The sequence below is a fragment of the Pristiophorus japonicus genome, unplaced genomic scaffold, assembly GCF_044704955.1.
Source record: "Pristiophorus japonicus isolate sPriJap1 unplaced genomic scaffold, sPriJap1.hap1 HAP1_SCAFFOLD_288, whole genome shotgun sequence".
Taxonomy (NCBI): domain Eukaryota; kingdom Metazoa; phylum Chordata; class Chondrichthyes; family Pristiophoridae; genus Pristiophorus; species Pristiophorus japonicus.
The window spans coordinates 206,264-227,876 of NW_027252646.1; the positions used below are offsets into that span (position 1 = coordinate 206,264).

The 21,613-nt window shown below is 51.8% G+C and overlaps 5 non-coding genes across 5 annotated transcripts; all 5 read right to left on the reverse strand.

The window, feature by feature from the left end:
• Positions 1-2,570: 2,570 nt before the first annotated feature.
• trnat-cgu (transfer RNA threonine (anticodon CGU)) lies at positions 2,571-2,643 on the reverse strand. The gene has a single exon. It is a non-coding gene; the product is annotated as a tRNA-Thr (tRNA).
• A 6,364-nt stretch (positions 2,644-9,007) lies between these two features.
• trnat-ugu (transfer RNA threonine (anticodon UGU)) lies at positions 9,008-9,080 on the reverse strand. Its single transcript has one exon. It is a non-coding gene; the product is annotated as a tRNA-Thr (tRNA).
• Positions 9,081-16,597: 7,517 nt separating this feature from the next.
• Positions 16,598-16,670, reverse strand: trnat-agu (transfer RNA threonine (anticodon AGU)). Its single transcript has one exon. It is a non-coding gene; the product is annotated as a tRNA-Thr (tRNA).
• Positions 16,671-17,505: 835 nt separating this feature from the next.
• On the reverse strand, positions 17,506-17,578 carry trnat-agu (transfer RNA threonine (anticodon AGU)). The gene has a single exon. It is a non-coding gene; the product is annotated as a tRNA-Thr (tRNA).
• A 906-nt stretch (positions 17,579-18,484) lies between these two features.
• trnat-ugu (transfer RNA threonine (anticodon UGU)) lies at positions 18,485-18,557 on the reverse strand. Its single transcript has one exon. It is a non-coding gene; the product is annotated as a tRNA-Thr (tRNA).
• Between the last annotated feature and the right edge of the window lie 3,056 nt (positions 18,558-21,613).

A 21,613-nucleotide genomic window follows, 5' to 3' on the forward strand; every position in this document is an offset into this window, starting at 1 on the left:
AGGGGAGGGAGAGGGGAACGGGGGAGAGTGGGGAAGGGGAGCGAGAGGGGGGAAGGGGAGTGACAAGGGGGAAGGGGAGTGAGAGGGGGAAGGGGAGAGAGGAAGTGGAAGGGGAGAGAGGAAGTGGAAGTGGAGAGAGGGGGAAGAAATGAGAGAGAGGCGGAAGGAGTGAGAGAGAGGGGAAGGGGAGAGAGGGGAAAGAGAGGTCGAGAGGCGGAGAGATTTAGGGAGGGAGTTCCAGAGCTTGGGGGCCCAGGCAACAGAAGGCACGGCCACCGATGGTGGAGCGATTATAATCAGGGATGGTCAGGAGGGCAGAATTAGAGGAGTGCAGACACCTCGGGGGGTTGTGGGCCTCAGGGAGATTACAGAGATAGGGAGGGGTGTAGGGGCTGGAGGAAGTTACAGAGATAGGGAGGGGCGAGGGCCTAGGAGGGATTTGTAAACAAGGATAAGAATTTTGAAATCGAGGCGTTGCTAAACCGGGAGCCAATGTTGGTCGGCGAGCACAGGGGGTGATGGGTGAGCGGGACGCAGTGCGAGTTAGGACATGGGGGCAGCGAGCACAGGGGGTGATGGGTGAGCGGGACTGGATGCGAGTTAGGACATGGGGCAGCGAGCACAGGGGGTGATGGGTGAGCGGGACTGGGTGCGAGTTAGGACACGGGGCAGTGAGCACAGGGGGTGATGGGTGATTGGGACTGGGTGCGAGTTAGGACACGGGGTCAGAGAGCACAGGGGGTGATGGGTGAGCGGGACTCGGTGTGAGTTAGCACACGGGGGCAGCGAGCACAGGGGGTGATGGGTGAGCGGGACTGGGTGCGAGTTAGGACACGGGTCAGTGAGCACAGGGGGTGATGGGTGAGCGGGACTCGGTGCGAGTTAGGACACGGAGTCAGAGAGCACAGGGTTTATGTGTGAGCGGGACCCGGTGCGAGTTAGAACACAGGGCAGCGAGCACAGGGGGTGATGGGTGAGTGGGACTGGGTGCGAGTTAGTACACGGGGCAGTGAGCACAGGGGGTGATGGGTGAGCGGAACCCGGTGTGAGTTAGGACACGGGGGCAGTGAGCACAGGGGGTGATGGGTGAGTGGGACTGGGTGTGAGTTAGGACACGGGAGCAGGGAGCACAGGGGGTGATGGGTGAGCGGGACTGGGTGTGAGTTAGGACACGGGAGCAGGGAGCACAGGGGGTGATAGGTGAGCGGGACTCGGTGTGAGTTAGGACACGGGGGCAGTGAGCACAGGGGGTGATGGGTGAGTGGGACTGGGTGTGAGTTAGGACACGGGAGCAGGGAGCACAGGGGGTGATAGGTGAGCGGGACTCGGTGTGAGTTAGGACACGGGGTCAGTCAGCACAGCGGGTGATGAGTGAGCGGGGTTCGGTGTGAGTAGGACACGGGGGCAGCGAGCACAGGGGGTGATGGGTGAGCGGGACTGGGTGCGAGTTAGTACACAGGGGCAGCGAGCACAGGGGGTGATGGGTGAGTGGGACTCGGTGCGAGTTAGGACACGGGGCAGCGAGCACAGCGGGTGATGGGTGAGCGGGACTGGGTGCGAGTTAGGACACGGGGCAGTGAGCACAGGGGGTGATGGGTGAGTGGGACTGGGTGCGAGTTAGGACACGGGGGCAGTGAGCACAGAGGGTGATGGGTGAACGGGACTGGGTGTGAGTTAGGACACGGGGCAGTGAGCACAGAGGGTGATGGGTGAGCGGGACTCGGTGTGAGTTAGGACACGGGGTCAGTGAGCACAGGGGGTGATGGGTGAGTGGGACTCGGTGCGAGTTAGGACAGGGGGCAGCGAGCACAAGGGGTGATGGGTGAGTGGGACTCAGTGCGAGTTAGGATATGGGGGCAGCCGAGTTTTAGATCACCTCTAGTTTACGTCGGGTATAATGTAGGAAGAAGTGAGAGACAGGGGAAAGTGGATGGAGGGGCGGGGAGGGGATGAAGAGATTGAGGGGAAGGAGTGAGAGAGGGAAGGGGAGAGAGAGAGAGACGGGAAAGGATAGAGAGTGAGGGGAGAGAGGGTGTGGCGAGGGGGAATGAGTGAGAGACAGGGAGAGCGAAATAGCGGGAAAGGGAGAGCGGGGTAAAAAGATGTCGAATGGGGAAGGCAGAGAGAGATTTGGATGGATAGAAAGTGTAACAGAGACAAAAGCCTGTTGTTGGATGGTCGGTCCTGGAGCTGTTTAATATTTATCATTAAAACCCTTATTAATATTTATGATTGAAACTTTTCCGAATAGACAGTGAATTTTGAGGAGGCCCCTGGGAGTTTTAAACTCATGACCCCTGGTTTATTGGACCAGTTCTCTAACCCCTGAGCTCTGGAGCCACCTGCTTTGGGAAAGACACGGGAAGGAGCAGGAAAGAGAGGGGGAAGGGAAAAGAGTGAGTGAGAGGGGGGAGGGGAGAGAAAGAGAGCGGGAAGGGGAGAGAGTGGGCAAGGGAAGAGAGAGAGATGAGAACCTGCAGTTCCAGGGTCAGTCTCAGAGCTGTTTAATATTTATAATTAAAGCACTTGTTAATTGACGTTGAAATTAAATACTGAGACGAATTTTGAGTTAGCCCGAGTGAGATTTGAACTCACATTCCCTGATTTACGAGACCAGTGCTCTAACCCCTGAGCTATGGAGCCACCTGTTTGGTGAAACACAGGGAAAGGAACAGGAAAGAGAGGGGAAGGGAAAAGAGAGAGTGGAAGGAGTGAGAGAGAGGCGGAAGGCGAGAGAGAGGGGAAGGGGAGAGAGTGGGGAAGAGAGGGAGGTGGGGCAAAAGAGGGAGGGAATGGAGAGAGGGAGAGTGTGGAAGGGGGGAGAGAGAGGGGAAGGAGTGGGAGAGAGAGAGGGAGAGGAGAGTGGGAGGGGAAGGGGATGGGGAGACAGGGAGGAAGAGAGAGGGGCAGGGGAGAGAGAGGGAGGAAGGGGAGAGAGATGTTACGGGGAGAGAGCAGGAAGGAGTGAGAGAGAGAGGGGGAGGACAGAGAGGGGGGGAACCTGAAAGGAAAGGGAAAAGAGAGGGACGGGAGTGTAACGGTGTGGTGATGGTCCCGGGGGTCAGGTTCACCTCTGACCTACTTGAGCGGTTCGAATCGCTCCCACTCCCTTGGGTTCGAGACTCTGGATTTATTTGGAGGGGTGTGACAAAGTGCAAAGGTCACTGGTTGGGTGCAAAAGAACTTTGATTGTATTAAAGACAAGAAAATACAATGTCAAAACTTGTAATCACTCGAATAAAGAACAATACATTACACATTCAAAGGGGGTGTACAGTAAAATGACACCTCCCACCTCCCCATACCTAATCCTAGCTAGGTTAGACTCCAGGGCAGGCAGGGACTATGCTTACCAATCCTTTCTGGTCAGTTAGCGGTAGTTCACGGTTTCGGGGTTCCTTGAATTGTGTAGGTTCTGCTTGCCGTACCCCGAACGTCGGAGAAGACTTCTAGCTGCACAATCTTCAGTTGGGTTGAGTCCACTGATGCGGTAAGGCACGTTTTGGATCTATGGGGTAAGTACCCGGTTTTCTTCGTTAGAAATAGGTTCAAAGTCTCTTTAGGTAATGTTTTCACCTGTTGGTAGTCAGGCCTTAGATTGTAGACTGGAAACTTTCGATTCTTCGGTTTCTTCCAGTTGGAGTTTATTTGTAGTTTGGTCGATCGCAGTGGTTTTTCATTGATACCACGTTGGCTGTGGTCAGTTGTTGCTGCGATGGTGATGTTCTTCCTTCAGGACTTCAGGACTTCGAGGCTGGAGAAGTTAGTTTACAACAGTCGCGTTGGTTTCTCTCCCTTCTTGATGACACAAGCGTGGTCTCGATTGTATGGCAAAGAATGTCACACCCTCTGTTAAAGCAGGGGCCAGTTATACGGTTTGAGTGGTTCTAATCTTCGTGCCAAATCAGTCCAGGATTCTTTGTTTGAATTTGGCGGGCTTGACTCCTCTTTGAAATATTTTGGCGGGCTCGTTAAAAGTTAATATGTTTTGTGTGGGTTGATGTTCGATAAAATGCTTCCTGGTGCAAATATTAGTTTGGTAATCGCAATATCCTTTTGTGCTTAGTTTTTCGCAGACAGGCTGGATTGGGCCTCTTTGTGATGTATATGCTGAAATGGTTTTCCCGATTCAGTTTGATGGTTCGCTATCTCTGGGTTATTTGTTGTAATGTTAATGTCTCTTGTGGAGAAGGATTCTCGAATACCCATTTCTCCAGACAAGTTATGTTAGTCCCAACACCCAGACAGCCTCAATAATCAAGTTGTCTCCTGTCAGTTCTTTAGGCCCGCACACAGCCTTGAATTTGTCTTCAAAAAGTCCAAAATTCTTTTGAAGTTCATAGTTTCTTCCATAAGCACTTTAGGGTTCCAAACTTTCCGATCGATAGTTCCAAATTAAATTTCCTTTCGAATGAGCCCAAACACTGTGAGGGGGTTCTTCTGAATTTTGCATCTTTTCAAGGAGGAAGAGAGTGGGAGGAATGAGAGACAGGTATCTAAATACTAAAATTATACCCCTGTGAGATTTGAACTCACGACCCCTGGTTTAACTAGACCAGTGCTCTAACCCCTGAGCTATGGAGCCACCTGCTCTGAGAAAAACAGGGGAAGGAGCAGGAAAGAGAGGGACAGGGACAAGAGAGAGTGGAAGGAGGGAGAGAGAGTGGAAAGGGGAAAGAGAGGGAAGGGAAGGGGAGAGAGTTGGGAAGGAGTGAGAGAGAGGGAAGGGAAGACAGCGAGAAAGAGAGGGAGGTGGGAAACGAGAGGGAGGGGATGGAGAGAGAGAGAGTGTGGAAGGGGGAGAGAGAGGGGAAGGGAAGAGAGTGGGAAAGGGGAGAGAAAGGGGGAAAGGGAGAGAGAGTGAATGGAGTGAGAGAGGGAAGATGAGGCAGGGAGGAAGAGAGAGGGGAATGGGGAGAAAGGGAGTAGGAGGGGAGTAGGAGGGGAAAGAGTGAGAGAGAGGGAGGGGGAGAGTGAGGGGGAGAACCTGAAAGGAAAGGGAAAGGAGGGAGACAGGAGGGAAGGAAAAGGTGTAAGTGAGTGAGGGAAGGGGAGAAGAGGGGAAGGAGAGTAAGAGAGGAGAAGGGGAGTGTGAGGGGGAAGGGGAGAGAGAGGAGAAAATGGGTAGAAAAGAGAGAGGGAACGGGTGAGAGAGAGGGGGAAGGGGAAAGAGAGGGAGGGGAACGGGAGAGAGGGAGGTGAAGGGGAGAGATAGCGAGAGAAGGGGAGAGGGAGAAGGGAGGAAAGGGAGAGAGAGGGTGAAGGGGAGCGAGAGAGGGGGATAGTGAGCGTGAAAAGAGAGTGAGGGAAGGGGAGAGATAGGGGAAGGAGTGAGACAGAGAGGAGGAAATGGGTAGAGGCGAAAGAGGGAACGGGTGAGTGAAAGGAAGGGGAAGGGGAGAGAGTGGGGAAGGGGAGAGAGTGGGGAAGGGGAAAGAGAGGGGGGGAACTTGAAAGGAAAGGGAAAAGAGGGAGGCTGGAGGGAAAAGGGGGAAGAGAGTGGGAGGAATGAGAGAGAGGGTGAAGGAGAGAGAGAGCGAAGGGAAGGAGAGTGGGGAAGGGGAGAGAGAAAGACGTAAGGGGAGAGAGAGTGGATGAAGTGAGAGAGGGAAGGTGAGACAGGGAGAAAGAGAGAGTTGTTGCGGGGGGAAAGAGAGAGAGGGGATGGTGAGAGTGAGGGGAAGGAGTGAGAGAGAGGGAAGGGGAGAGTGAGGGGAAGGAGTGAGAGAGAGGGAAGGGGAGAGGGGGGGCGAACGAGTGAGAGAGAAGGAAGGGGAGAGTGAGGGGAAGGAGTGAGAGAGAGGGAAGGGGAGAGTGAGGGGAAGGAGTGAGAGAGAGACGGGGAAGAGGAGAGACAGAGGGAACAACAACAATAATATATATCTATACAGTGCCTTTAACGTAGTAAAATGTCCCAAGGTGCTCCACAGGAGGATTATGCAATAAAAATTTGACACCGAGCCACAAAATGAGATATTAGGGCAGGGCTTGGTCAAAGAGGTCGGTTATTAGGAGCGTCTTGAAGGAGGAAAGAAAGGTAGAGAGGTGGAGAGGTTTAGGGAGGGAGTTCCAGATATTGGGGCCCAGGCAACAGAAGACATGGCCACCGATGGTGGAGCGATTATAATCAGGGATGGTCAGGAGGGCAGAATTAGAGGAGTGCAGACATCTCGGGGGGTTGTGGGGCTGGAGGAGATTACAGAGATAGGGAGGGGCAAGGGGCTGGAGGAAGTTACAGAGATAGGGAGGGGTGTAGGGGCTGGAGGAGGTTACAGAGATAGGGAGGGTTGTTGGGGGTGGAGGAGGTTACAGAGATAGGGAGGGTTGTTGGGGCTGGAGGAGGTTACAGAGATAGGGAGGGTTGTTGGGGCTGGAGGAGATTACAGAGATAGGGAGGGCCATGGGCCATGGAGAGATTTGTAAACAAGGATAGGAATTTTGAAATCGAGGCGTTGCTTAAGCGGGAGCCAATGTAGGTCAGTGAGCACAGGGGGTGATGGGTGAGCGGGACTCGGTGCGAGTTAGGACACGGGGCAGTGAGCACAGCGGGTGATGGGTGAGCGGGACTGGGTACGAGTTAGGACACCGGGCAGCGAGCACAGGGGGTGATGGGTGAGCGGGACTCGGTGCGAGTTAGAACACGGGGCAGTGAGCACAGGGGGTGATGGGTGAGCGGGACTCGGTGCGAGTTAGGACACGGGGCAGTGAGCACAGGGGGTGATGGGTGAGTGGGACTGGGTGTGAGTTAGGACACGGGGGCAGCGAGCACAGGGGGTGATGGGTGAGTGGGACTGGGTGCGAGTTAGGACACGGGGGCAGCAAGCAAAACGGTTGAGGGGTGAGCGGGACTCGGTGCGAGTTAGGACACGGGGCAGTGAGCACAGGGGGTGATGGGTGAGCGGGACTGGTGCGAGTTAGGACACGGGGCAGTGAGCACAGGGGGTGATGGGTGAGCGGGACTCGGTGCGAGTTAGGACACGGGGCAGCGAGAACAGTGGGTGATGGGTGAGTGGGACTCGGTGCGAGTTAGGACACGGGGCAGTGAGCACAGGGGGTGATGGGTGAGTGGGACTCGGTGTGAGTTAGGACACGGGGCAGTGAGCACAGGGGGTGATGGGTGAGTGGGACTCGGTGTGAGTTAGGACATGGGGCAGCCGAGTTTTGGATCACCTCTAGTTTACGACGGGTAGAATGTGGGAAGGAGTGAGAGAGAGAATCAGAGAATCATAAACATTTACAGCACGGGAGGAGGCCATTCGGCCCATCGTGTCCACACGGGCCGACCAAGAGCGACCCAGCCTAATCCCACTTTCCAGCTCTCGGTCCGTAGCCCTGTAGGATACGACATTTCAAGTGCACATCCAAGTGCTTTTTAAATGTGGTGAGGGTTTCTGCCTCTACCACCCTTTCAGGCCGTGAGTTCCAGACCCCCACCACCCTCTGGGTGAAGAAATTTCCCCTCAAATCCCCTCTAAACCTCCCCCCAATTACTTTAAATCTATGCCCCCTGGTTATTGACCCCCTCTGCTAAGGGAAATAGGTCCTTCCTATCCACTCTATCCAGGCCCCTCATAATTTTATACACCTCAATTAAATCTCCCCTCAGCCTCCTCTGTTCCCAGGAAAACAACCGCAGCCTATCCAATCTTTCCTCGTGGCTAAAGTTTTCCAGTCCCGGCAACATCCTGGTAAATCCCCTCTGCACCCTCTCCAGTGCAATCACATCCTTCCTGTAATGTGGTGACCAGAACTGCACGCAGTACTCCAGCTGTGGCCTAACCAGTGTTGTGTACAGTTCGAGCGTAACCACAGGGCGGGGGTAAGGTGTGCATTTCATAAATTTGGTGACTTTACAGGGTGCCCTCCGAGGGTCAAACAGATGTGGCCGTGGGATTCATTATTTGTGGAAAATCCCAACTGGATCATCTTGTGTCCATTGCCGCATCTTGAGCCTAAAACCAGCGAAGGCAGGAACTGGGAAATGTCAGGATATCACAGGAAGGATGTGATTGCACTGGAGAGGGTGCAGAGGAGATTTACCAGGATGTTGGCGGGACTGGAGAATTTTAGCGACGAGGGAAGATTGGATCGGCTGGGGTTGTTTTCTTTGGAACAGAGGAGGCTGAGGGGAGACCTCCATTCCTTCACCCAGAGGGTGGTGGGGGTCTGGAACTCACGGCCTGAAAGAGTGGTAGAGGCAGAAACCCTCACCACATTTAAAAGGTACTTGGATGTGCACTTGAAGTGCCATAAGCTACAGGGCTACGCACCGAGAGCTGGAAAGTGGGATCAGGCTGGGATCATATCATCATCATAGGCAGTCCCTCGGAATCGAGGAAGACTTGCTCCCACTCTAAACATGAGTCCTGAGGTGACTGAACAGTCCAATAGGGGAACCACAGTCCCTGTCACAGGTGGGACAGATAGACGTTGAGGGAAGGGGAGGGTGGGACTGGTTTGCCGCACGCTCCTTCCGCTGCCTGCGCTTGGTTTCTGCACGCTCTCGGCGACGAGACTCGAGGTGCTCAGCGCCCTCCCGGATGCACTTCCTCCACTCCGGGCGGGACTGGTCTTTGGGCCCAGGGACTCCCAGGTGTCGGTGGGGATGTTGCACTTTATCAGGGAGGCTTTGAGGGTGTCCCTTGTAACGTTTCCTCTGTCCACCTTTGGATCGCTTGCCGTGAAGGAGTTCCGTGTTGAGCGCTTGCTTTGGGGAGTCTCGTGTCTGGAACATGCGGACAATGTGGCCTTGCCCAGCAGATAGCTCTTGGTCGGCTGGTGCGGACACGATGGGCCGAAATGGTCTCCTTCCCTGCTGTAAGTTTCTATGAGTCGATGATATATCGGTGTCTCTGAGACTGGATGTGGAAAAGGTGGGATACAGACTGGGGGTGGGAAGTGAAAGTGCTGTGGGCAGATTGTAAAGTGCGGAGTGAGCGGTTCCTGTTGATGGTGTCGGCCTGTCGTCGATTGACGGTCAATTCAGTAACAGAAGCCAAAATTGAGTAAGCCCCAGTGAGATTTGAACTCACGGCCCCTGGTTTACAAGACCAGTGCTCTAACCCCTGAGCTATGGAGCCACCTGTAACACCAGCTCCTGTTTACATCTTACTATTGTTAACAAGGAGGTGGGGCCCGAATAATCATTCTCGGTGATTCATCCCTGAACATTGACAGAATCTTACAGCACACAAGGAGGGCCATTCGGCCCATCGTGTCTGTGTCGGCTCTGTGAGAGAGATTAGTGCTTGGAAGTTGTAAAAGGAGGGAGAGAGGGGAATGAGTGGGAGAGGGAATGGGAGAGAGAGGGGGAAGGAGTCAGCCAGAGGGGAATGGGAGAGAGCGGAATGGGAGAGAGCGAGCGGGGGAGGAGAGAGAGATGGGAAGTCGAGAGAGGGAGGAGGCAGGGGAGAGAGAAAGGAAGGGGAGAGAGAGGGAGCAGGGGAGAATCTGAAGAGAAAGGCAAAAGAGGGAGAGAGAGGAGTGAGGGGAGGGAGCGGAAGGAGAGGGAGTAGAAGGGGAGAGAGAGAGGGAAAGGGGAGAGAGAGATGGAGAAAGTGAGATTGCGGGAAAGTGAGAGAGGAGTTAAAAAAAAAAATGTCCAACGGGTCGTGATCTGGAAAGCAGAGAGACAGGGAAAGGTGTGAGGGGAGCCTGTAGTTCCAGGGTCAATCTCAGAGCTGTTTAATATTTATAATCAATGCCTTTGTGAATTGACGGTGAATTTAAATACTGAGCTAATTTTGAGTAGGTTGCAGTGAGATTTGAACCCACGATACCTGGTTTACTAAATACTGTTTGAAGAATGAGGAGGGGGTCAGTGAAACGCTCAGATTGTGTCTCATCCCCCAGACTCCTGTCTCCGTCTCTTCAATATTCACCTCTCAACATCGATATATCGGGTCTTTCACGTCGTAAAACATCCCAAGGCAACTCAGTCACACTCTGGCTCTGTCTCTCTTTCTCTCTGTCTCTCTCTCTTTCTTTCTGTCTCTCACCTTCTCACTTTGTCCCTCGAGCGGGGAGGCTAGAGCGGGGGAAGGGGAGAGAGAGGGAGAAGGGGAGAGAGGGGGGGGATGGGAGAGATGGGGAGGGGGAGAGTCTGATGGGAAAGGGGAGAGCGAGATCTAGGGAATGAAAGGGAGGATGGAGGGGATGGAGACTGGGGAGGGGAGGGAGAAGGAGAGGGTGGGGAGAGAGAGAGGAGGGGAGAAAATGAAAAGGGAGAGGGGAAGGAGTGAGCGAGAGGGGAATGGGAGAGAGAGGGGTAAGGCGAGAGCGAGAGAGGGGAGGGGAAAGAGAGGGAAGGGGAGAGAGAGCGGGGAAGGCGAGAGCGAGAGAGGGGAGGGGAAAGAGTAGGAAGGGGAGAGAGTTGGGGGGGAAGATGAAAGAGATGTTAATAGGAGTGATGGGGAAGGAGTGAGAGAGAGAGGGGAAGGAGTGAGAGTGAGGAAGGGGAGAGAGAAAGGGGAAGGGGAGAGAGGGAGAAGGGGAGAATCTGAAAGGAAAGGGAAAGGAGAGAGAGAGAGGAGGGAGGGGAGGAAAGGGAGCGGAGAAGGAGGAGGGAGAGGGAGAGTGGAAAGGCAGAGTCGGAAGGGGAGAGAGTGGGACGGGAAGAGGGTGAGGCAAGGGAGGGGAAAGGGGGAGAGGGCAATGAGTGAGAGACGGGGAAAGCGAGATAGCGGGAAAGTGAGAGAGGAATAAAAAGATGTGGAACGGGTCGTGATTGTTGTGTACACATGTAAACGTCACCAATATGTAAGACTTGCCACTAGGGGGCACACCTGTGGGAGACCCAATGGTCACCTGTACACCCTGGGACAAGCAGGTATATAAGGTGACTCACCATACTGCTTCCCCACCCTGAAGTCTGAATAAAGAGCACAAGGTCACCACAGTTTGAGCTTGCAATACAGTCCTGTGGATTTATTCTGAACATCACTCACTGGCGACGAGTAACGGATCACCAACCTTCACACGGTAATGGCTGCCGTTGGTCTTGTTGAGGGATTTGTTGAGGGTGATGATTTGGGAAGCCTTCGTTGAGCGTCCCGACCGGTACTACGTCGCCAATGAACAGGACGAGGCTGAGAGAGGGCGATCAAGACCAGGGCGATTCTCCTCACCGTATGTGGGTCTCCGATATACGGCCTGCTCAAAAACCTGCTGGCACCGGTCAAACCAGAGGAGAAGACTTACACAGAGCTGTGTGTGCTGGTGTGGGAACGCCTCAAGCCGAAGGAGAGCACCTTAAAGGCCAGGTATCACTTTTACACCCACCGGCGCTCCCAGGGCCAGAAGATTCCTTGCGGGGCAGTACGGTTTTTGCGGGATCTTTGCGGGAAATGTTGCCGAACGGTTTCGTGCTCGGAATCGGTCACGAGGTCATCCTTCGCAAGCTGCTGTCTGCCGGATCCCGGGATAAACGGGCCCTTTTCGGAATGGGAGGCAGTGACTAGTGGGGTACCGCAGGGCTCAGTGCTGGGACCCCAGCTATTTACAATATACGTCAATGATTTAGATGCAGGAATTGAATGTAATATCTCCAAGTTTTCAGCTGACACTAAGCTGGGTGGCGGTGTGAGCTGTGAGGGGGATGCTAAGAGGCTGCAGGGTGACTTGGACAGGTTAGGTGAGTGGGCAAATGCATGGCAGATGCAGTATAATGTGGATAAATGTGAGGTTATCCACTTTGGGGGCAAAAACAGGAAGGCAGAATATTATCTGAATGGTGACAGATTAGGAAAAGGGGAGGTGCAACGAGACCTGTGTGTCATGGTACATCAGTCATTGAAAGTTGTCATGCAGGTACAGCAAGCGGTGAAGAAGGCAAATGGTATGTTGGCCGACATAGCGAGAGGATTTGAGTATAGGAGCAGGGAGGTCTTACTGCAGTTGTACAGGGCCTTGGTGAGGCCACACCTGGAATATTGTGTTCAGTTTTGGTCTCCTAATCTGAGGAAGGACATTCTTGCTATTGAGGGAGTGCAGCGAAGGTTCACCAGACTGATTCCCGGGATGGCTGGACTGATATATGAGGAGAGACTGGATAAACTGGGCCTTTATACACTGGAGTTTAGAAGGATGAGAGGGGATCTCACAGAAACGTATAAGATTCTGACGGGACGGGACAGGTTAGATGCGGGAAGAATGTTCCCGATGTTGGGGAAGTCCAGAACCAGGGGACACAATCTAAGGATAAGGGGTAGGCCATTTAGGACTGAGATGAGGAGAAATTTCTTCACTCAGAGAGTTGTTAACCTGTGGAATTCCCTGCCGCAGAGAGTTGTTGAGGCCAATTCATTGGATATATTCAAGAGGGAGTTCGTTATGGCCCTTACGGTTAAAGGGATCAAGGGGTATGGAGAGATAGCAGGAAAGGGGTACTGAGGTGAATGATCAGCCATGATCTTATTGAATGGTGGTGCAGGCTCGAAGGGCCGAATGGCCTGCTCCTGCACCTATTTTCTCTGTTTCTATGTTTCTATCTGAGCAAGGCCATCACGACAGCCCAGGCCTTCATATCCACGAGCGATAACACGAAACAGATTCGAAGCTCACCGGCAAGTACTGTGCATAAAATAATGTATTCAGCAGGCAGCACGGCACAGGACAGGGCCCACATGACCGCAGAGGCCAGACCTAGGCCTCGAGTGACTCAGAGTCCGCCGTGGGCCGTGAATGCGTATCCATTAGCACCATGTTGGCGCTGCTGGGGTCAGCCATCGAGCCCATCAATGTCGATTCAAGCCCTGTGTGTGCAAGGGCCGTGGAACAATGGGGCACCTCCAGCGAATGTGCAAACGGTCTGTGACTCACCACGTGGCAGAGTCAGGAGAGGACCATCGATCCAGCGAGGGTCACGCTGAACGAGCAGGAGAGGCAACTCAACCTGAGGCTGAAGGGGAAGTACATGGGGTACACACCTTCAGCACCAAAAGCCCTCCGATAATGTGAAAAGTTGGACCTAATGGCACTCCAGTCTCCATGGAACTAGACACGGGGGCGGGTCAATCAATAATGAGCCAGAAGGCATTCGAGAGGCTGTGGGGGGGGCGACAGAGCACAATGACCCAAGCTGATCCCGATTCAGGCAAAGCTGGGCACCTACACCAAGGAACTGAGACCAGTTATTGGTAGTGCGGGCATAAGGGTATCCCATGAGGGAGCGGTGCGCGATTTACCTCTGTGGATTGTTTCAGGCGATGGGCCAATGCTGCTTGGTAGAAGGTGGATGGGGAAGATTCGATGGAACTGGGAAGACCTCTGCGTACCTTCTCCGGCGAACAACCTCTCCCCTTGCTCAAAGGCTGAGCAAGCCCCCCACCTTCAGCTGAACCGGGCGTCGAAGTGCAGATCCATTTGCAGACCCCCGAGGCACAGGCCGCTCATCGCGACCACCAGGAGGCGAAGATCAACCGAGCAGCGGTTACAGACGGGAGGTACCCAGCACCCGAAGCCGACGACCTCTTGGCGGCGACGGAAGAGGCTCCAGGTCGACCAAGCGGAGTGGGGCTCCGGCCGAAACCATCCGAATGTGTCTTCCCGACGCCAGAGGCGGGAATCCCTGGGGAGGAAGATGGCGGCAGTCGAGAGAAGCGTCCAGACCACGGGTCGAGAGCAACGTCCAGACCACGGGATGTGGCCGCAACGGAACAGAGGCATGTGTTGGCCAGCGAGGAAGGCCACTGGGTTTGGGGCAAAGGTAAAGGGGGGGGCCGCTGAGAAGGCCAGGAACCCACTATGTTCCAATAAGTTGTTTGCACTGTGGAACCCATGTGAGCGATCTTTCGCGGCCAATGGTGTACTATCATATGGGGTCGGGGGTACGTTAAAACAAGCCAAAGTAGCGGGCAAACAACAACCGGTCGTATATGTATCTGACAAAGTACTTGTAGCAAGTGATGTGTTACCACATTACCGCCTGCTCACGGCGAACCGCCAGACGGGAGTGTTGCAGCTTATCCGTCGCAAAGACGTAATGCTCATCCCATCAGATTGCCCCCCCCCCCTGTGGGGCAAACCCTGCAACGTGTTACAAAGAAAGGCAGGGAGGCTACACACAGTTGGTGGTGCGGGAACCTCCGTACTACGTCCCAGGATCCACGGGGGACCACACGGCCTCCCGCTACCACTGAAAGTCTCAGGGCCGTATCGGCCCATCCTGGGCTCTCCAGGCCTTAGGGTCAGCGACAATAGTCCGCAGCGGGCAGCCCAGATCACCAAGCCGAGCACCACACGTGTCGCGGTAGACTCCCTACAGACCCCGGCTGTCCCGGGTTGCTACGCAGTCACCGGACAGAGTCGCTCAGGACCGAGCCTTCCGTCTGCTATCAGCAGAGAATGCACCATGATCGTACGGCCCCCCTCCACACCACATCAGAATAAGTGACGTGGACAATATTCAGGGCCCCCAGATGGGGCCGAGAGCACTGTGTGAGACAAAGAGGGGAATGGAGTGTGTGTGTGTGTGTGATGAAAATGGAGTGTTTGGTTGTGAAACCATGTACTGAACAAACGCAGAAAGCGTTTGGACCAGACCAGACTGCAAACTATCGATAAGCAGGCCACCATTGTGAAAGGACCTGGCCACGTCTGTCCCATCACACCAGGCACTCGGCCGGGCAGCAACGTTCCGACCAACTCACCCAGGCCAGGAATTCAAATCAGGTGATCGACCCGGGGACACAGGGCGTCATATCGCCTCAACTTGCAAATAACTGGTACATAAGCCTTTGGAGGGGGCGGGGGGGGGAGTGATGTTATGTATGCACCTAAACCTCACCAATATGTCAGACTTGCCACTAGGGGGCACACCTGTGGGAGGCCTAAGGGTCACTTGTGCACCCTGGGACAAGCAGGTACATAAGGTGATCCACCATGCTGCTTCCCCACTCTGGGGTCTCAATAAAGAGACCAAGGTCACAATAGTTTCAGCTTACGATACGGTCCCGTGGATTTATTCTGAACATAACAGTGATGGGGAGGGCAGAGAAAAGTGCTGTACCTGCATGCCAACTTTCAATGACTGATGTACCATGACACCCAGGTCTCGTTGCACCTCCTCTTTTTCTAATCTGCCGCCATTCAGATAATATTCGCCTTCATGTTTTTGCCACCGAAGTGGATAACCTCACATTTATCCACATTATACTGCATCTGCCATGCATTTGCCCACTCACCTAACCTGTCCAAGTCACCCTACACACTTTTAGTGTCCTCCCCACAGCTCACACTGCCACCCAGTTGGAGATATTACACTCAATTCCCTCATCCAAATCATTAATGTATATTGTAAATAGCTGGGGTCCCAGCACTGAGCCCTGCGGCACCCCACTAGTCACTGCCTGCCATTCTGAAAACGACCCATTTATCCCGATTCTTTGCTTCCTGTCTGCCAACCAGTTCTCTATCCACGTCAGTACATTACCCCCAATACCATGTGCTTTAATTTTGCACACTAATCTCTTGTGTGGAACATTGTCAAAAGCCTTTTGAAAGTCCAAATACACCACATCCACTGGTTCTCCCTTGTCCACTCTACGAGTTACATCCTCAAAAAATTCGAGAAGATTTGTCTGGCATGATTTCCCTTTCTTAAATCCATGCTGACTTGGATCGATCCTGTCACTGCTTTCCAAATGTGCTGCTTTTTCATGTTTAATAATTGATTCCATCATTTTCCCCACTACCGATGTCAGGCTAACTGGTCTATAATTACCCGCTTTCTCTCTCCCTCCTTTTTTAAACAGAGGCATAACATTAGTTACCCTCCAGTCCATAGGAACTGATCCAGAGTCAATAGACTGTTGGAAAATGATCACCAATGCATCCACTATTTTGAGGGCCACTTCCTTAAGTACTCTGGGATGCAGACTATCAGGCCCTGGGGATTTATCAGCCTTCAATCCCATCAATTTCCCGAACACAAGTTCCCACCTAATACGGATATCCTTCAGTTCCCCCTTCTCACTCGTCCCCCAGTACTTCCGGAAACTTATTTGTGTCTTCCTTCATGAAGACAGAACCAAAGTATTTGTTTAACTGGTCCGCCATTTCTTTGTTCCCCATTATAAATTCACCTGAATCTGACTGCAAGGGATCTATGTTTGTCGTCACTAATCTTTTTAGAAGCTTTTGCAGTCAGTTTTTATGTTGCCTGCAAGCTTCCTCTCATACTCTATTTTCCCCCTCCTGGTTAAACCCTTTGTCCTCCTCTGCTGTATTACAAAATTCTCCCAGTCCTCAGGTTTGCTGCTTTTTCTGGCCAATTTATATGTCTCTTTCTTGGATTTAATACTATCCTTCATTTCCCTTGTGAGCCACATTCCCCATTTTATTTTTACTCCAGACAGGGATGTCCAATTGTTGGAGTTCATCCATGTGATCTTTAAATATTTGCCATTGTCAATCCAACATCAACCCTTTCAGGATCACTGGCCAGTCTATTCACATCTCACACCATCAAAGTTATCTTTCCTGAACTTCAAGGCCCTCATCTCTGAATTAACTCTGTCACTCTCCATCTTAATAAAGTATTTGACCCATATTAACAATTAAAGCCCTTGCTAATTTAAATACTGAGCTAATTTTGAGTTGGCCCCAGTGAGATTTGAACCCACGACCCCTGGTTTACTAGACCAGTGCTCTAACCCCTGAGCTATGGAGCCACCTGTTGTGGGCCGTGGGTCATTCCCCAGTTAGTGCTGTGTGTTTGAAGAATGAGGAGGGGTCAGTGAAACGCTCAGATTGTGTCTCATCCCCCAGACTCCAGCCTCCATCTCTTCAATATTCGCCTCTCAACATCGATATATCGGGTCTTTCACGTAGTAAAACATCCCAAGGCAACTCAGTCACAGTCTGCCTCAATCTCTCTGTCTCTCTCTCTTTCTCTCTGTCTCTCAGTCTCTCGATCTCTCTCTCTCACTGTCTCTCTCTTTCTGTGCAGAGCGGAGGAAGGGGAGAGAGGGAGAAGGGGAGAATTGTTGAGATGGGGAGGGGGAGAGTCTGATGGGAAAGGGGAGAGCGAGAGTGAGGGAAGGAGAGAAAGTCAGGAGGGAGGGGAGTGGAGACAGGTGAAGGGAGGGAGAAGGAGAGGGAAGATAGAGCGAGGAGGGGAGAAAATGAAAAGGGAGAGAGGAAGGAGTGAGCGAGAGGGGAAGGGGAGAGAGAGCAGAATGGGGAGCGAGGGGGGAAGGAGAGGGAGAGAGGGGGGAAGCTGAGAGAGAGGGGGAAGAGGAGAAAGATCAGCAAGGAGAGAGCAGAAGGGGCGAGATAGGTGAAAGGATAGAGAGTGAGGGGAGAGAGGGGAAGGAGTGAGAGACGGGGAAAGAGAGAAAGCGGGAGAGAGGGTAAAAAGATGCAGAACGGATTGTGATGGGGAAGGAAAAGAGAGGTTTGGAAGGGTAGAGAGAAGCCTGTTTTTCAAGGGTCGGTCTCAGAGCTGTTTAATATTTATACCCTTGTTAATTGACAGTGAACTTAAATACTGAACTAATTTTGAGTAGGCCCCAGTAAGATTTGAACTCACAACCCCTGGTTTACTAGACCAGTGCTCTAACCCCTGAGCTATGGAGCCACCTGCTTTGAGAAAGACAGGGGAAGGAGCAGGAAAGAGAGGGGAAGGGAAAAGAGAGAGTGCAAGGAGTGAGAGAGAGGGGAATTGTCATTTATTCAACCAGCATGTTAACCCATGTCTCATCTGACCAAAGTTGTACACTATGAGAACATTGACCACAAGGGGGTGAACTTGTGGGAGACACTCCTAACCTGGATCTTCAGGTATAAAAGTGGAAGCTCCACCCACTTCCATCACTTGAGTGCTGTGGAATAAAGGACAGGTCACAGACTGACCTTCTCTCAAGCATGGGCCTCGTGTGCATTTATACTGTGCAGTAAGGACGTATCAGGGAAGGGGAGAGAGAGAGAGGAGAGAGAGAGGGGAAGGGGAGAGAGAGGGGAAGGAGTGAGAGAGAGGGAAGGGGAGACAGGTAGGAAGAGTGAGGGGAAGGGAGAGTCAGAGGGGGAGAGGAAAGAGGGGGTAAGTGGAGAGAGTGTCTGGAATGGTGGGGAGAGAGTGGAAGGAGTGAGAGAGGGAAGGGGAGAGAGGGGGAAGGAGTGGTTAGCGGACAGAGGGGTTAGGGAGAGAAGTAAGATAGACGAGGAAGGAGAGAGAGGAAGGAGTGGGGAGAGAATGAAAGTAGAGAGGAAAGGGGAGAGCAAGAGGAGTGAGAGGGTGAGGCAAGGGAAGGGGGGAAAGGGGAATGAGTGAGAGACGGGGAAAGCGAGATAGCGGGAAAGGAGAGAGGGGTAAAAAGATATAGAACAGGTCGTGATGAGGAAGGGAGAAAGAGATTTGGAAGGGGAAAGAGAATCGAGAAGAGGAGAGGGGGAAGGGAGCCTGTTGTTGCAGAGTCGGTCTTGGAGCTGTTTAATATTTATAATTAAAGCCCTTGTTAATTGAAATACTGAGCTAATTTTGAGTAGGCCCCAGTGAGATTTGAACCCACGACCCCTGGTTTACAAGACCAGTGCTCTTACCCCTGAGATATGGAGCCACCTACTCTATGAAAGACAGGGGAAGGAACAGGAAAGAGAGGGAAAGGGAAAAGAGAGAGTGCAAGGAGTGAGAGAGAGGGGGAAGGGGAGAGAGAGAGTGGGGAATGGGGGGAAGGGGAGAGAGAGTGGATGGAGTGAGAGATATCAATGGAAATTGACACGGGTGCATCCGTGAGTGTAATAGCGGAGTCGCTGTACATCGACAAATTGCGTGATTTCCAGCTTGAACGAGATGAGGAGTCCAAGTCATGTTTGACTATAAATACTCATCTAGGCCTATATCAATTTAATAGGCTACCGTTTGGAGTGTCTTCCGCCCCTGCCATATTCCAAGGGGTGATGAACCAGATTTTGCAAGGTATTGAAGGGTTAGTATGTTATTTAGATGACATACGAATTTCAGCATCAAATAGACAAATTCACAATAACATATTGAATGAAGTCCTCAAAAGGCTTGAGAAGCACAGAGTGCGCGTGTCTGCTCGTAAGTGTGAGTTATTTAAAAACTCAGTGGAGTACTTAGGGTACAGAGTAGACAAAGATGGTTTACATCCAACCATGGGAAAGCTGGATGCAATTCGGAATGCACCCACTCCCAGGGTGTGGCAAAGGCTACATATTGATTTTGCTGAGTTAGAAGGACAACAATTGTTCATTGTGATTGATAGCCATTCGAAGTGGGTCGAGGTGTTTCCAATGTGGAAAATAACAACAAGTAAAACAGTGGACATTTTACGAAAATTATTTTCTTCATTTGGCCTCCCTGAAGAAATTGTTTCAGATACTGGACCACAATTTCGTTCAGAAGAATTTGCACAATTCACGAGCAAAAATGGTGTGAAGCATACCAAGGTTCCACCATACCATCCTGCTTCGAATGGTGCAGCAGAGCACACTGTACAAATTGTAAAACGTGCCCTCATAAAACAAATGTTAGATCCAAATCCAAGGAAACGACAATTGTCATTGGATCACAAATTGGTTAATTTTTTGATTCCATATTGAAATACTCCTCATACAACTACTGGTAGAACACCAGCAGAGTTGTTTCTCAAACGACAGCCATGAACCAGATTCTCGTTGTTAAAGCCAAATTTGGCACAGTCCGTAGAAGAGACACAATTAAGACAGAAAGAGAACCATGATAGAGGTAGAGTAAAAGAGAGAAGTGTGAAATTAAACCAGAAGGTGAGAGTGAAGAACCATCACCATAAATGGTTAAAGTGGTTACCAGGAAGAGTGGTGAAGACATGTGGTCCGCGCACATATTTGGTAAGGATGTTTGATAATGGACAGGTTAGGTTTGTTCATATTGATCATATTTTACCGACAGACATGGAAGGAGTTGAAGGTGGGAATGATTCAATTATTTCTAACTCATCAGATAGTTCTGATACACCAGGAGCAAATCCTAAATCCAATGTACTGGAAACAAATCCAGGAGAGAATCAGAATGAAAGTCTGAGTCCGAGTCAGGAAAACAAAGAGCCTGAAGTTAGAGTGAGTTCAAATGAAAATCAAGGAAATTCCGTGAGGAAAACGTTCTTCAGGATGAGCCTCGAATGAGTGTGAAATCGACACCATGTTTGGAAGGTTCTGTTCAAGAGCGAAGAAATCCTCTTCGAAACAGAAAACAAGTGGTAAAGTTAAATTTGTAAATATGGAAAAAAGAATAAGTTTATATCCTGTGTTATGTATAAACATGAAAGTTATGTATGATGTTTGTTATAATAACTTCTTCATTGAGGAGGGAGAAGTGCAATGTCTGTAAGCTTGTAATGTTTATAGCTCCACTCTGTGGATGTGGACGTATTGTGTACTGCAACTGCATAGTTAATAATAAACAGAACCAGGCAGATTTCCGGAGGCTTCCGAGAGAGCTGCCTGCCATGTTGGAAGCTGTGTGTGCTTATGCTCTGTGAATATATCACAGTGAGATAGCGGAAAAGGGAGAGAGGGGTAAAAAGATGTAAAATGGCAAAGGCAGATGGAGAGACAATGTAAGCGAGACGAGAACTTGCAGTTCCATGGTCGGTCTCGGAGCTGTTTAATATTTATAATTAAAGCCCTTGTTAATTGACAGTGAACTTAAATATTGAGCTACTTTAGAATAGGCCCCAGGGAGCTTTGAACTCATAACCCCTGGTTTACTAGACCAGTGCTCTAACCCCTGAGCTATGGAACCACCTGCTTTGGGTTGTGGGTCATTCCCCAGTTAGTGCTGTGTGTTTGAAGAATGAGGAGGTGTCAGTGAAACGCTCAGATTGTGTCTCATCCCCCAGACTCCTGCCTCAGTCTCTTCAATATTCGCCTCTCAACATCGATATATCGGGTCTTTCACGTAGTAAAACATTCCAAGGCAACTCAGTCACACTCTGTCCCAATCTCTCAGTCTCTCTGTCGCTCACTATATCTCTCTTACGCTCTCTCTCTGTCTCTCCATCACTTTCTCTCTGTCGCTCTCTGTCTCTCGAGCTGGAAGGAGTTAGAGAGAGGCAAGGGGAAAGTCAGAAGGGAAAGGAGAGAGAGAGAGAGAGGGAGGAGAGAGATTGAGGAGTGAGTGGAGAGAGAGGAGCGGAGAGTGGGGAAGGGGAGAAAGCGGGGGAAAGGGACAGGGAAGGGGAGAGAGAGAGAGAGAGAAGGAGAGAGAGAGGAGTGTGTCAGTAGTTGTCATGACATCGACAGTCCACGAGGTGAGCGTCTATTAGAGGAAGAGAGAGGGAAGGCGAGAGTGAGGGGAAGGAGTGAGAGAGAGGGAAGGCGAGAGTGAGGGGAAGGAGTGAGAGAGAGGGAAGGGGACAGTGAGGGGAAGGAGTGAGAGAGAGGGAAGGGGAGAGTGAGGGGAAAGAGTGAGAGAGAGGGAAGGCGAGAGTGAGGGGAAGGAGTGAGAGAGAGGGAAGGGGAGAGTGAGGGGAAGGAGTGAGAGAGAGGGAAGGGGCAAGAGTGAGGGGAAAGAGTGAGAGAGAGGGAAGGGGAGAGTGAGGGGAAGGAGTGAGAGAGAGGGGAGGGGAGAGTGAGGGGAAGGAGTGAGAGAGAGGGAAGGGGAGAGTGAGGG